This window comes from Corvus hawaiiensis, unplaced genomic scaffold (assembly GCF_020740725.1).
Source record: "Corvus hawaiiensis isolate bCorHaw1 unplaced genomic scaffold, bCorHaw1.pri.cur scaffold_32_ctg1, whole genome shotgun sequence".
Lineage (NCBI taxonomy): Eukaryota > Metazoa > Chordata > Aves > Passeriformes > Corvidae > Corvus > Corvus hawaiiensis.
In genome coordinates, this window is record NW_025963366.1 from 2563019 (window position 1) to 2579684 (window position 16666).

Consider the following 16666-nt stretch of genomic DNA (forward strand, 5'->3'; position numbering starts at 1 on the left):
CCCCCTCCTCCAAGCAGCCTTGAAACTGAGCACAACACACTGCGGCACGGGAGCTTCCTTCTCAGATGGACGTGCTGTCACATTATTCACTCTCGCAGCTCCGTTGCCCACTTGGCAACAGCTGCTACCAAAGAAAAAGGCTCCAGAAGTAAAAGCCACTGCTGGGTTGCCCTTTCCCCTTGCCTCATGTAAAGCACCAGAAACTGTCTGCCACACTCTGTATTTCCATTCTCCGCCGCATCTACCACTGTAATCTCTGCATCTCGAAGCATAAAGCTCGGCACAATTCTTTCCTGGGAAAGTTGGAAGAGAAATAGGTAGCAGCACAAGTAGCTGCAAGTTGAACTATCTGTTTTCAACTGCTAATTTGAATCCGCAAACAAGCGAGTGACAGCCACACTTCCTCTTGCAGCCTGTGCGATGCACACACCAGCTCGGTGCTCTGCCTTCATTCTTACGCTCTTCGTACCATGTGGCGCTTTTCATTCTGCCGGAGTTGAACCGTCGTCTACTTCTCGCACAGAGAGCACGGTGCCGGCGGAGAAACCTCCAGAGAAACACTCCAGGTTGCTGATTCTTCCGAAACACACCTGGGCTATGCACTTTCCTTCGCGGCACTGGGTAGCACCATATTAGGTTTGCGTTGTAGCCTGAATCTTAACGGAGAGATTCTCAGCTACGTCTGGCACAGAGAAGAGTTTTAGGTCAACAAACTCACCCAGAGCTTGCCCCCGACGCGTGGGAACCTGTATTTGCACCACATTCCAGTGGCAGTGCTCTTTCCTTTACAGGCTGCACAGCGCCGGCAGATCGCGGTGCTCTCTGCACCTGCCTTCGCAGTTCCAAGTAGCACCGCGCACATTCGAGCCTTGCAGGGAGCAAAGACGCGGATAGTCGTCTCGCAGAGAAGAACGTGGCAGGGCGAAAAGGTGTTCATCTTTTGTCCTCCTCGTTGCTGGAATTGTGGTGCTGTGCTGAAAGCGTGGGCTAGCGAATGGCTAATCCAGCATGGGCTTCCCTCCTGATGCATTTGAAGGCCAGCTGTGGGGCATTTTTGGGTTATTTGGGGGGTATTTTTTGGGGGGGTTTGGGGGGAGTTTTTTGGGGTTTTTGGGGTTATTTTGGGATTATTTTGGGTTTTTTTGGGGGGCTTTTTGGGGGATATTTATGGGGTTTATTTGGGGAGTTTTGGGGGGTTTTTTTGGGGTATCTTTGGGGTTGTTTTGGGGTGCTTCTTTGGGTTATTTTGGGGGCATTTTGGGGGTTTTTGGTTTTTTTCAGGGTTTTTTTTGGGGTTATTTTGGGGTTTTGAGGTGTTTTTAACATCCCATCCCCTCCCCTAGTGTTCATCAGCAGTTCTGGGCTGGTTTTGCCCATTTTTGGGCGTGGCTTAGGTGCAGAGTGGGTGGGTTAGGGTTAGGGTTTTGGGGGATATTTTGTGGGTTTTTTGTGGTTTTTTGTGGTTTTTTGGGGGGGGTCTTTTTTGGGGTTATTTTTTGGGGGTTTTGGGGGTATTTTTGGGGTTTCTTTGGGGGTATTATTGGGTTTTTTTGGGGTTATTGTTGGGTGTTGTTTTTGGGGGGATTTTGGGAGTATTTTTTTAGGGTTTTTGGGGGGGTTTTTTGGGGGTATTTTTGGGGTTTTTTGGGGATATCTTTTGGGGCTGTCTTGGTTTTTATTTGGGGGGTTTTGGGGGATTTTTTTGGGGCTTTTGGGGGGTTTTTCTGGGTTTATCTGGGGGTATTTTTTGGGGTTGTTTTGGGGGGGGTTTAGCATATTTTGGGTGGTTTTGGGGTGTTATTAACCTCCCCGCCCCTCCCCCAGTGTCCATCAGCAGTTCTGGGCTGGTTTTGCCCATTTTTGGGGTGTTTTTTTTTGATTTTGGGTTATTTTGGGGCTATTTTTTTTGTCTTTTTTTTAGTTTTGGGGTTTTTTAAAATTTTGAGTTATTTTGGGGTGTTTTTTGGGGGGATTTTTGGGGTATTTTGGGTTTAATTTGGGGAGTTTTGGAGGGGTTTTTTGGGGTATTTTTTTTGGTTATTTGGTGGGTATTTTTGGGGTTTTTGTTTTTTTTGGGGGGGGGGATGGGTTATTTTGGGTTTTTAGGGTGTTTTTAACATCCCATCCCCTCCCCCAGTGTTCATCAGCAGTTCTGGGCTAGTTTTGCCCATTTTTTGGCGCTGCTTAGGTGCAGAGTGGGCGTGGCTTCAGGCGGGGCGGGCGGGGCTAAAGAGGCATGTGGGCGGGGCTTCAGCAGGGTGGGCGTGACTTAGGCAGGTGTGGGCGGGGTTTCATGGGGATGGTAGTGCTTAGGCACAGGGTGGGCGTGGCTTGGGGCAGGATGGCATTGGCTTAGACAGGTGTGGGCGCGGCTTAGGCGGGTGTGGGCGGGGCTTAGGTGCAGGGTGGGCGGGGCTAACGGGACGCGTGGGCGTGGCCTGTGACCGAATGGGCGGGGCTTGGGGCGCTGTGGGCGTGTCCCAGCCCTGGCCCCGCCCCCAGGGGTGCCCCCACCCCCCGCCCCAGGTCGAGGATTATTTCGGCATCGGCAACAGCAGCTCGGGGCTGCTGCAGACAGGTGAGGCCCCGCCCACCGCCGGGGATTTGGGGGATTTGGGGGGGGGATTTGGGGGGTTCTGGGGGGTTTGGGGCTTTTTTGGTGTTTTGGGGGGGTTTTTTAGGGTATTTTTGGGGTTTTTTTGGTCACCCGGCCCCTCCTCGGCCCCTCCCTCAGTGTCCGTGCGCCATTTTGGGTGGGTTTTGCCCATTGTTGGGGGTTTTTTGAGGATTTTTGAGGGTTTTTTGGGGGTGCGGGGTTATCTTGGGAGTATTTTGGGGGGGGTTTTGTGGGGTATTTTGGTGCGATTTTGGTGGTATTTTTGGGGGGTTTTGGGGGGAGTTTTTTGGGGTTATTTTGGGGGGGTTTTTTTGGGGGGCTTTTTGGGGGTTTTTTGTCACCGGCGCCTCCCCGAGTGTCCGTCCGCCATTTTGGGCTGGTTTTGCCCATTTTGGGGGTGTTTTTTTGGGTGATTTTTGGGATTTTTTCAGGGGTTTTGGGGTTTTTTTGGGTGGGGGTGTTGGCGGTTTTGGGGGGATTTTTTTGGGGTTATTTTTGGGCTATTTTGGGGGGTTTTTTTAGAGCCTTTGGGGTTTTTTGGGGCGTTTTTTAGGGGTGTTATTAGGGGGAGTTTTTTGGGTTTTGTAGGGTTTTTCTGGAGGCCCAGAGAAGTTTTCCTGTTTGTAAGGAAAGAATGGAAAAGCCTGAGCAGGTTTCCTCAACAACAAACCCTACATGCTCAGTCCAGGCTGCGTGGAATGATGTCCCCTTTCTACAAGGGACACTGTGAGCAGGAATGATCTCTGAGAGCAGAATTCCCGCAGTCTTTCCACTGAATTCTCTGTCCCTGTCCTTTGCCTGGCTCTCTGTTGCAGATGGAAGCTGCTGGTGCCTTTCTCAGCTTGAAGCCCTCTTTTGATGCAAGCAGATGCTCCCAGGTGTGTTCAGCAGCTGTTGCTCAGTGTTGATGCAAAGCTTTTGTGTTCCTCATGGAAGCAAGGAGCCATTGTGACACTGCAGGGGCTCATGGGATCAAGGAGACAATTGTGACAGTATAGAACCTCCTAGAAACAAGGCTCCATGGTGACACCGTGGGGAATCATGGAATCAAGGAGCCCCTTGTGACACAGAGAGGCCGCCTGGAAGCAATGGTCCATTGTTACACTGCGGATTCAAGAAGACCATGGGGACAGCACGGAACCTCATGGAACCATCCGTCCATTGGGACACAGCGGGGCCTCATGGACACAAGGGGACCATTGTGGCAAAGCAGGGCCTCATGGAAGCATGGAGAGCATTGTGACATTGTGGGCAATGATGGAAGCATGGAGAGCATTGTGCCACTAAGGAAACTGATGGAACCAAGGCGATCCCTGGGACACAATGGAAGCACATGGAATCAAGGCTCCATGATGACTTTGGAGGGCCTCATGGAGCACAGCATCCATTGTGACACAGCAAGACCTCGTGGAACCAAGGAGCCTTTGTGATACTCCAGATGTGCATGGAAGCCAGGGTGCACTGAGACACAGCGGGGCCTTGTTGGAACCAAAGACACCTCTGCAAAAAGCAGGGGAGCTCACAGAACCAAGGAGTCCATTGTTCCATTGTAGAAAATTATACATTACATTCTAGAAAACTTATGGAACCAAGGGGCTATTGTGACACAGTGGGGCCACATGGAAGCAATTGTCCTTTATGACAATGTGGATCAAAGGTGAGCATGGTGACACTGCGGAACTTCATGGAAGCAAGGAGCCATTGTGACGCAGTGGGGCCTCATGGAATCAAGGAGACCATGGTGACACAGGTGATGTACATGAAGCCAAGGAGCCATTGTGACACAGTGGGGCCTCATGGAATCAAGGAGACCATTGCGACACAGGTGATGTACATGAAGCCAAGGAGCCATTGTGACACAGTGGGGCCTCATGGAATCAAGGAGACCATGGTGACACAGGTGATGCACATGAAGCCAAGGAGCCATTGTGACACAGTGGGGCCTCATGGAATCAAGGAGACCATGGTGACACAGGTGATGCACATGAAGCCAAGGAGCCATTGTGACACAGTGGGGCCTCATGGAATCAAGGAGACCATGGTGACACAGGTGATGCATATGAAGCCAAGGAGCCATTGTGACACAGCGGGGCTTCTTCCCTTGAGCTCTGCAGCTGGCTGTCCCAGCCCACGGCACCATGTGCCAACTGCTCTCCTTAGGGCTCTGCCTGCACACAGGCCCAGAGAAGTTTTCCTGTTTGTAAGGAAAGAATGGAAAAGCCTGAGCAGGTTTCCTAAACAACAAACCCTACATGCTCAGTCCAGGCTGCCTGGAATGATGTCCCCTTTCTACAAGGGACACTGTGAGCAGGAATGATCTCTGGCAGCAGAATTCCCGCAGTCTTTCCACTGAATTCTCTGTCCCTGTCCTTTGCCTGGCTCTCTGTTGCAGATGGAAGCTGCTGGTGCCTTTCTCAGCTTGAAGCCCTCTTTTGATGCAAGCAGATGCTCCCAGGTGTGTTCAGCAGCTGTTGCTCAGTGTTGATGCAAAGCTTTTGTGTTCCTCATGGAAGCAAGGAGCCATTGTGACACTGCAGGGGCTCATGGCATCAAGGAGACAATTGTGACAGTATAGAACCTCCTAGAAACAAGGCTCCATGGTGACACCGTGGGGAATCATGGAATCAAGGAGCCCCTTGTGACACAGAGAGGCCGCCTGGAAGCAATGGTCCCTTGTTACACTGCGGATTCAAGAAGACCATGGGGACAGCACGGAACCTCATAGAACCATCCGTCCATTGGGACACAGCGGGGCCTCATGGACACAAGGGGACCATTGTGACAAAGCAGGGCCTCACGGAAGCATGGAGAGCATTGTGACATTGTGGGCAATGATGGAAGCATGGAGAGCATTGTGCCACTAAGGAAACTGATGGAACCAAGGCGATCCCTGGGACACAATGGAAGCACATGGAATCAAGGCTCCATGATGACTTTGGAGGGCCTCATGGAGCACAGCATCCATTGTGACACAGCAAGACCTCGTGGAACCAAGGAGCCTTTGTGATACTCCAGATGTGCATGGAAGCCAGGGTGCACTGAGACACAGCGGGGCCTTGTTGGAACCAAAGACACCTCTGCAAAAAGCAGGGGAGCTCACAGAACCAAGGAGTCCATTGTTCCATTGTAGAAAATTATACATTACATTCTAGAAAACCTATGGAACCAAGGGGCTATTGTGACACAGTGGGGCCACATGGAAGCAATTGTCCTTTATGACAATGTGGATCAAAGGTGAGCATGGTGACACTGCAGAACCTCATGGAAGCAAGGAGCCATTGTGACAAAGTGGGGCCTCATGGAATCAAGGAGACCATGGTGACACAGGTGATGCACATGAAGCCAAGGAGCCATTGTGACACAGTGGGGCCTCATGGAATCAAGGAGACCATTGCGACACAGGTGATGTACATGAAGCCAAGGAGCCATTGTGACACAGTGGGGCCTCATGGAATCAAGGAGACCATGGTGACACAGGTGATGCACATGAAGCCAAGGAGCCATTGTGACACAGTGGGGCCTCATGGAATCAAGGAGACCATGGTGACACAGGTGATGCACATGAAGCCAAGGAGCCATTGTGACACAGTGGGGCCTCATGGAATCAAGGAGACCATGGTGACACAGGTGATGCACATGAAGCCAAGGAGCCATTGTGACACAGCGGGGCTTCTTCCCTTGAGCTCTGCAGCTGGCTGTCCCAGCCCACGGCACCATGTGCCAACTGCTCTCCTTAGGGCTCTGCCTGCACACAGGCCCAGAGAAGTTTTCCTGTTTGTAAGGAAAGAATGGAAAAGCCTGAGCAGGTTTCCTAAACAACAAACCCTACATGCTCAGTCCAGGCTGCCTGGAATGATGTCCCCTTTCTACAAGGGACACTGTGAGCAGGAATGATCTCTGGGAGCAGAATTCCCGCAGTCTTTCCACTGAATTCTCTGTCCCTGTCCTTTGCCTGGCTCTCTGTTGCAGATGGAAGCTGCTGGTGCCTTTCTCAGCTTGAAGCCCTCTTTTGATGCAAGCAGATGCTCCCAGGTGTGTTCAGCAGCTGTTGCTCAGTGTTGATGCAAAGCTTTTGTGTTCCTCATGGAAGCAAGGAGCCATTGTGACACTGCAGGGGCTCATGGGATCAAGGAGACAATTGTGACAGTATAGAACCTCCTAGAAACAAGGCTCCATGGTGACACCGTGGGGAATCATGGAATCAAGGAGCCCCTTGTGACACAGAGAGGCCGCCTGGAAGCAATGGTCCATTGTTACACTGCGGATTCAAGAAGACCATGGGGACAGCACGGAACCTCATGGAACCATCCGTCCATTGGGACACAGCGGGGCCTCATGGACACAAGGGGACCATTGTGACAAAGCAGGGCCTCACGGAAGCATGGAGAGCATTGTGACATTGTGGGCAATGATGGAAGCATGGAGAGCATTGTGCCACTAAGGAAACTGTTGGAACCAAGGCGATCACTGGGACACAATGGAAGCACATGGAATCAAGGCTCCATGATGACTTTGGAGGGCCTCATGGAGCACAGCATCCATTGTGACACAGCAAGACCTCGTGGAACCAAGGAGCCTTTGTGATACTCCAGATGTGCATGGAAGCCAGGGTGCACTGAGACACAGCGGGGCCTTGTTGGAACCAAAGACACCCCTGCAAAAAGCAGGGGAGCTCACAGAACCAAGGAGTCCATTGTTCCATTGTAGAAAATTATACATTACATTCTAGAAAACCTATGGAACCAAGGGGCTATTGTGACACAGTGGGGCCACATGGAAGCAATTGTCCTTTATGACAATGTGGATCAAAGGTGAGCATGGTGACACTGCGGAACCTCATGAAAGCAAGGAGCCATTGTGACAAAGTGGGGCCTCATGGAATCAAGGAGACCATTGCGACACAGGTGATGTACATGAAGCCAAGGAGCCATTGTGACACAGTGGGGCCTCATGGAATCAAGGAGACCATGGTGACACAGGTGATGCACATGAAGCCAAGGAGCCATTGTGACACAGTGGGGCCTCATGGAATCAAGGAGACCATGGTGACACAGGTGATGCACATGAAGCCAAGGAGCCATTGTGACACAGTGGGGCCTCATGGAATCAAGGAGACCATGGTGACACAGGTGATGCACATGAAGCCAAGGAGCCATTGTGACACAGTGGGGCCTCATGGAATCAAGGAGACCATGGTGACACAGGTGATGCACATGAAGCCAAGGAGCCATTGTGACACAGCGGGGCTTCTTCCCTTGAGCTCTGCAGCTGGCTGTCCCAGCCCACGGCACCATGTGCCAACTGCTCTCCTTAGGGCTCTGCCTGCACACAGGCCCAGAGAAGTTTTCCTGTTTGTAAGGAAAGAATGGAAAAGCCTGAGCAGGTTTCCTAAACAACAAACCCTACATGCTCAGTCCAGGCTGCGTGGAATGATGTCCCCTTTCTACAAGGGACACTGTGAGCAGGAATGATCTCTGGGAGCAGAATTCCCGCAGTCTTTCCACGGAATTCTCTGTCCCTGTCCTTTGCCTGGCTCTCTGTTGCAGATGGAAGCTGCTGGTGCCTTTCTCAGCTTGAAGCCCTCTTTTGATGCAAGCAGATGCTCCCAGGTGTGTTCAGCAGCTGTTGCTCAGTGTTGATGCAAAGCTTTTGTGTTCCTCATGGAAGCAAGGAGCCATTGTGACACTGCAGGGGCTCATGGGATCAAGGAGACAATTGTGACAGTATAGAACCTCCTAGAAACAAGGCTCCATGGTGACACCGTGGGGAATCATGGAATCAAGGAGCCCCTTGTGACACAGAGAGGCCGCCTGGAAGCAATGGTCCATTGTTACACTGCGGATTCAAGAAGACCATGGGGACAGCACGGAACCTCATGGAACCATCCGTCCATTGGGACACAGCGGGGCCTCATGGACACAAGGGGACCATTGTGGCAAAGCAGGGCCTCATGGAAGCATGGAGAGCATTGTGACATTGTGGGCAATGATGGAAGCATGGAGAGCATTGTGCCACTAAGGAAACTGATGGAACCAAGGCGATCCCTGGGACACAATGGAAGCACATGGAATCAAGGCTCCATGATGACTTTGGAGGGCCTCATGGAGCACAGCATCCATTGTGACACAGCAAGACCTCGTGGAACCAAGGAGCCTTTGTGATACTCCAGATGTGCATGGAAGCCAGGGTGCACTGAGACACAGCGGGGCCTTGTTGGAACCAAAGACACCTCTGCAAAAAGCAGGGGAGCTCACAGAACCAAGGAGTCCATTGTTCCATTGTAGAAAATTATACATTACATTCTAGAAAACCTATGGAACCAAGGGGCTATTGTGACACAGTGGGGCCACATGGAAGCAATTGTCCATTATGAGATTGTGGATCAAAGGTGAGCATGGTGACACTGCGGAACTTCATGGAAGCAAGGAGCCATTGTGACGCAGTGGGGCCTCATGGAATCAAGGAGACCATGGTGACACAGGTGATGCACATGAAGCCAAGGAGCCATTGTGACACAGTGGGGCCTCATGGAATCAAGGAGACCATGGTGACACAGGTGATGCACATGAAGCCAAGGAGCCATTGTGACACAGTGGGGCCTCATGGAATCAAGGAGACCATGGTGACACAGGTGATGCCCATGAAGCCAAGGAGCCATTGTGACACAGCGGGGCTTCTTCCCTTGAGCTCTGCAGCTGGCTGTCCCAGCCCACGGCACCATGTGCCAACTGCTCTCCTTAGGGCTCTGCCTGCATACAGGCCCAGAGAAGTTTTCCTGTTTGTAAGGAAAGAATGGAAAAGCCTGAGCAGGTTTCCTAAACAACAAACCCTACATGCTCAGTCCAGGCTGCCTGGAATGATGTCTCCTTTCTACAAGGGACACTGTGAGCAGGAATGATCTCTGGGAGCAGAATTCCCGCAGTCTTTCCACGGAATTCTCTGTCCCTGTCCTTTGCCTGGCTCTCTGTTGCAGATGGAAGCTGCTGGTGCCTTTCTCAGCTTGAAGCCCTCTTTTGATGCAAGCAGATGCTCCCAGGTGTGTTCAGCAGCTGTTGCTCAGTGTTGATGCAAAGCTTTTGTGTTCCTCATGGAAGCAAGGAGCCATTGTGACACTGCAGGGGCTCATGGCATCAAGGAGACAATTGTGACAGTATAGAACCTCCTAGAAACAAGGCTCCATGGTGACACCGTGGGAAATCATGGAATCAAGGAGCCCCTTGTGACACAGAGAGGCCGCCTGGAAGCAATGGTCCCTTGTTACACTGCGGATTCAAGAAGACCATGGGGACAGCACGGAACCTCATAGAACCATCCGTCCATTGGGACACAGCGGGGCCTCATGGACACAAGGGGACCATTGTGACAAAGCAGGGCCTCACGGAAGCATGGAGAGCATTGTGACATTGTGGGCAATGATGGAAGCATGGAGAGCATTGTGCCACTAAGGAAACTGATGGAACCAAGGCGATCCCTGGGACACAATGGAAGCACATGGAATCAAGGCTCCATGATGACTTTGGAGGGCCTCATGGAGCACAGCATCCATTGTGACACAGCAAGACCTCGTGGAACCAAGGAGCCTTTGTGATACTCCAGATGTGCATGGAAGCCAGGGTGCACTGAGACACAGCGGGGCCTTGTTGGAACCAAAGACACCTCTGCAAAAAGCAGGGGAGCTCACAGAACCAAGGAGTCCATTGTTCCATTGTAGAAAATTATACATTACATTCTAGAAAACCTATGGAACCAAGGGGCTATTGTGACACAGTGGGGCCACATGGAAGCAATTGTCCTTTATGACAATGTGGATCAAAGGTGAGCATGGTGACACTGCAGAACCTCATGGAAGCAAGGAGCCATTGTGACAAAGTGGGGCCTCATGGAATCAAGGAGACCATGGTGACACAGGTGATGCACATGAAGCCAAGGAGCCATTGTGACACAGTGGGGCCTCATGGAATCAAGGAGACCATGGTGACACAGGTGATGTACATGAAGCCAAGGAGCCATTGTGACACAGTGGGGCCTCATGGAATCAAGGAGACCATGGTGACACAGGTGATGCACATGAAGCCAAGGAGCCATTGTGACACAGTGGGGCCTCATGGAATCAAGGAGACCATGGTGACACAGGTGATGCACATGAAGCCAAGGAGCCATTGTGACACAGTGGGGCCTCCTGGAATCAAGGAGACCATGGTGACACAGGTGATGCACATGAAGCCAAGGAGCCATTGTGACACAGCGGGGCTTCTTCCCTTGAGCTCTGCAGCTGGCTGTCCCAGCCCACGGCACCATGTGCCAACTGCTCTCCTTAGGGCTCTGCCTGCACACAGGCCCAGAGAAGTTTTCCTGTTTGTAAGGAAAGAATGGAAAAGCCTGAGCAGGTTTCCTAAACAACAAACCCTACATGCTCAGTCCAGGCTGCCTGGAATGATGTCCCCTTTCTACAAGGGACACTGTGAGCAGGAATGATCTCTGGGAGCAGAATTCCCGCAGTCTTTCCACGGAATTCTCTGTCCCTGTCCTTTGCCTGGCTCTCTGTTGCAGATGGAAGCTGCTGGTGCCTTTCTCAGCTTGAAGCCCTCTTTTGATGCAAGCAGATGCTCCCAGGTGTGTTCAGCAGCTGTTGCTCAGTGTTGATGCAAAGCTTTTGTGTTCCTCATGGAAGCAAGGAGCCATTGTGACACTGCAGGGGCTCATGGCATCAAGGAGACAATTGTGACAGTATAGAACCTCCTAGAAACAAGGCTCCATGGTGACACCGTGGGGAATCATGGAATCAAGGAGCCCCTTGTGACACAGAGAGGCCGCCTGGAAGCAATGGTCCATTGTTACACTGCGGATTCAAGAAGACCATGGGGACAGCACGGAACCTCATGGAACCATCCGTCCATTGGGACACAGCGGGGCCTCATGGACACAAGGGGACCATTGTGGCAAAGCAGGGCCTCACGGAAGCATGGAGAGCATTGTGACATTGTGGGCAATGATGGAAGCATGGAGAGCATTGTGCCACTAAGGAAACTGTTGGAACCAAGGCGATCACTGGGACACAATGGAAGCACATGGAATCAAGGCTCCATGATGACTTTGGAGGGCCTCATGGAGCACAGCATCCATTGTGACACAGCAAGACCTCGTGGAACCAAGGAGCCTTTGTGATACTCCAGATGTGCATGGAAGCCAGGGTGCACTGAGACACAGCGGGGCCTTGTTGGAACCAAAGACACCTCTGCAAAAAGCAGGGTAGCTCACAGAACCAAGGAGTCCATTGTTCCATTGTAGAAAATTATACATTACATTCTAGAAAACCTATGGAACCAAGGGGCTATTGTGACACAGTGGGGCCACATGGAAGCAATTGTCCATTATGACAATGTGGATCAAAGGTGAGCATGGTGACACTGCGGAACTTGATGGAAGCAAGGAGCCATTGTGACAAAGTGGGGCCTCATGGAATCAAGGAGACCATGGTGACACAGGTGATGTACATGAAGCCAAGGAGCCATTGTGACACAGTGGGGCCTCATGGAATCAAGGAGACCATGGTGACACAGGTGATGCACATGAAGCCAAGGAGCCATTGTGACACAGTGGGGCCTCATGGAATCAAGGAGACCATGGTGACACAGGTGATGCACATGAAGCCAAGGAGCCATTGTGACACAGCGGGGCTTCTTCCCTTGAGCTCTGCAGCTGGCTGTCCCAGCCCACGGCACCATGTGCCAACTGCTCTCCTTAGGGCTCTGCCTGCACACAGGCCCAGAGAAGTTTTCCTGTTTGTAAGGAAAGAATGGAAAAGCCTGAGCAGGTTTCCTAAACAACAAACCCTACATGCTCAGTCCAGGCTGCCTGGAATGATGTCCCCTTTCTACAAGGGACACTGTGAGCAGGAATGATCTCTGGGAGCAGAATTCCCGCAGTCTTTCCACTGAATTCTCTGTCCCTGTCCTTTGCCTGGCTCTCTGTTGCAGATGGAAGCTGCTGGTGCCTTTCTCAGCTTGAAGCCCTCTTTTGATGCAAGCAGATGCTCCCAGGTGTGTTCAGCAGCTGTTGCTCAGTGTTGATGCAAAGCTTTTGTGTTCCTCATGGAAGCAAGGAGCCATTGTGACACTGCAGGGGCTCATGGGATCAAGGAGACAATTGTGACAGTATAGAACCTCCTAGAAACAAGGCTCCATGGTGACACCGTGGGGAATCATGGAATCAAGGAGCCCCTTGTGACACAGAGAGGCCGCCTGGAAGCAATGGTCCCTTGTTACACTGCGGATTCAAGAAGACCATGGGGACAGCACGGAACCTCATAGAACCATCCGTCCATTGGGACACAGCGGGGCCTCATGGACACAAGGGGAGCATTGTGGCAAAGCAGGGCCTCACGGAAGCATGGAGAGCATTGTGACATTGTGGGCAATGATGGAAGCATGGAGAGCATTGTGCCACTAAGGAAACTGTTGGAACCAAGGCGATCACTGGGACACAATGGAAGCACATGGAATCAAGGCTCCATGATGACTTTGGAGGGCCTCATGGAGCACAGCATCCATTGTGACACAGCAAGACCTCGTGGAACCAAGGAGCCTTTGTGATACTCCAGATGTGCATGGAAGCCAGGGTGCACTGAGACACAGCGGGGCCTTGTTGGAACCAAAGACACCTCTGCAAAAAGCAGGGGAGCTCACAGAACCAAGGAGTCCATTGTTCCATTGTAGAAAATTATACATTACATTCTAGAAAACCTATGGAACCAAGGGGCTATTGTGACACAGTGGGGCCACATGGAAGCAATTGTCCATTATGACAATGCGGATCAAAGGTGAGCATGGTGACACTGCGGAACTTCATGGAAGCAAGGAGCCATTGTGACGCAGTGGGGCCTCATGGAATCAAGGAGACCATTGTGACACAGGTGATGTACATGAAGCCAAGGAGCCATTGTGACACAGTGGGGCCTCATGGAATCAAGGAGACCATGGTGACACAGGTGATGCACATGAAGCCAAGGAGCCATTGTGACACAGTGGGGCCTCATGGAATCAAGGAGACCATGGTGACACAGGTGATGCACATGAAGCCAAGGAGCCATTGTGACACAGTGGGGCCTCATGGAATCAAGGAGACCATGGTGACACAGGTGATGCACATGAAGCCAAGGAGCCATTGTGACACAGCGGGGCTTCTTCCCTTGAGCTCTGCAGCTGGCTGTCCCAGCCCACGGCACCATGTGCCAACTGCTCTCCTTAGGGCTCTGCCTGCACACAGGCCCAGAGAAGTTTTCCTGTTTGTAAGGAAAGAATGGAAAAGCCTGAGCAGGTTTCCTAAACAACAAACCCTACATGCTCAGTCCAGGCTGCCTGGAATGATGTCCCCTTTCTACAAGGGACACTGTGAGCAGGAATGATCTCTGAGAGCAGAATTCCCGCAGTCTTTCCACTGAATTCTCTGTCCCTGTCCTTTGCCTGGCTCTCTGTTGCAGATGGAAGCTGCTGGTGCCTTTCTCAGCTTGAAGCCCTCTTTTGATGCAAGCAGATGCTCCCAGGTGTATTCAGCAGCTGTTGCTCAGTGTTGATGCAAAGCTTTTGTGTTCCTCATGGAAGCAAGGAGCCATTGTGACACTGCAGGGGCTCATGGGATCAAGGAGACAATTGTGACAGTATAGAACCTCCTAGAAACAAGGCTCCATGGTGACACCTTGGGGAATCATGGAATCAAGGAGCCCCTTGTGACACAGAGAGGCCGCCTGGAAGCAATGGTCCATTGTTACACTGCGGATTCAAGAAGACCATGGGGACAGCACGGAACCTCATGGAACCATCCGTCCATTGGGACACAGCAGGGTCTCATGGACACAAGGGGACCATTGTGGCAAAGCAGGGCCTCATGGAAGCATGGAGAGCATTGTGACATTGTGGGCAATGATGGAAGCATGGAGAGCATTGTGCCACTAAGGAAACTGATGGAACCAAGGCGATCCCTGGGACACAATGGAAGCACATGGAATCAAGGCTCCATGATGACTTTGGAGGGCCTCATGGAGCACAGCATCCATTGTGACACAGCAAGACCTCGTGGAACCAAGGAGCCTTTGTGATACTCCAGATGTGCATGGAAGCCAGGGTGCACTGAGACACAGCGGGGCCTTGTTGGAACCAAAGACACCTCTGCAAAAAGCAGGGGAGCTCACAGAACCAAGGAGTCCATTGTTCCATTGTAGAAAATTATACATTACATTCTAGAAAACCTATGGAACCAAGGGGCTATTGTGACACAGTGGGGCCACATGGAAGCAATTGTCCATTATGACAATGTGGATCAAAGGTGAGCATGGTGACACTGCGGAACCTCATGGAAGCAAGGAGCCATTGTGACGCAGTGGGGCCTCATGGAATCAAGGAGACCATGGTGACACAGGTGATGCACATGAAGCCAAGGAGCCATTGTGACACAGTGGGGCCTCATGGAATCAAGGAGACCATGGTGACACAGGTGATGCACATGAAGCCAAGGAGCCATTGTGACACAGTGGGGCCTCATGGAATCAAGGAGACCATGGTGACACAGGTGATGCACATGAAGCCAAGGAGCCATTGTGACACAGTGGGGCCTCATGGAATCAAGGAGACCATGGTGACACAGGTGATGCACATGAAGCCAAGGAGCCATTGTGACACAGCGGGGCTTCTTCCCTTGAGCTCTGCAGCTGGCTGTCCCAGCCCACGGCACCATGTGCCAACTGCTCTCCTTAGGGCTCTGCCTGCACACAGGCCCAGAGAAGTTTTCCTGTTTGTAAGGAAAGAATGGAAAAGCCTGAGCAGGTTTCCTAAACAACAAACCCTACATGCTCAGTCCAGGCTGCCTGGAATGATGTCCCCTTTCTACAAGGGACACTGTGAGCAGGAATGATCTCTGGGAGCAGAATTCCCGCAGTCTTTCCACGGAATTCTCTGTCCCTGTCCTTTGCCTGGCTCTCTGTTGCAGATGGAAGCTGCTGGTGCCTTTCTCAGCTTGAAGCCCTCTTTTGATGCAAGCAGATGCTCCCAGGTGTGTTCAGCAGCTGTTGCTCAGTGTTGATGCAAAGCTTTTGTGTTCCTCATGGAAGCAAGGAGCCATTGTGACACTGCAGGGGCTCATGGGATCAAGGAGACAATTGTGACAGTATAGAACCTCCTAGAAACAAGGCTCCATGGTGACACCGTGGGGAATCATGGAATCAAGGAGCCCCTTGTGACACAGAGAGGCCGCCTGGAAGCAATGGTCCATTGTTACACTGCGGATTCAAGAAGACCATGGGGACAGCACGGAACCTCATGGAACCATCCGTCCATTGGGACACAGCGGGGCCTCATGGACACAAGGGGACCATTGTGGCAAAGCAGGGCCTCACGGAAGCATGGAGAGCATTGTGACATTGTGGGCAATGATGGAAGCATGGAGAGCATTGTGCCACTAAGGAAACTGTTGGAACCAAGGCGATCACTGGGACACAATGGAAGCACATGGAATCAAGGCTCCATGATGACTTTGGAGGGCCTCATGGAGCACAGCATCCATTGTGACACAGCAAGACCTCGTGGAACCAAGGAGCCTTTGTGATACTCCAGATGTGCATGGAAGCCAGGGTGCACTGAGACACAGCGGGGCCTTGTTGGAACCAAAGACACCTCTGCAAAAAGCAGGGGAGCTCACAGAACCAAGGAGTCCATTGTTCCATTGTAGAAAATTATACATTACATTCTAGAAAACCTATGGAACCAAGGGGCTATTGTGACACAGTGGGGCCACATGGAAGCAATTGTCCATTATGACAATGCGGATCAAAGGTGAGCATGGTGACACTGCGGAACTTCATGGAAGCAAGGAGCCATTGTGACGCAGTGGGGCCTCATGGAATCAAGGAGACCATGGTGACACAGGTGATGCACATGAAGCCAAGGAGCCATTGTGACACAGTGGGGCCTCATGGAATCAAGGAGACCATGGTGACACAGGTGATGCACATGAAGCCAAGGAGCCATTGTGACACAGTGGGGCCTCATGGAATCAAGG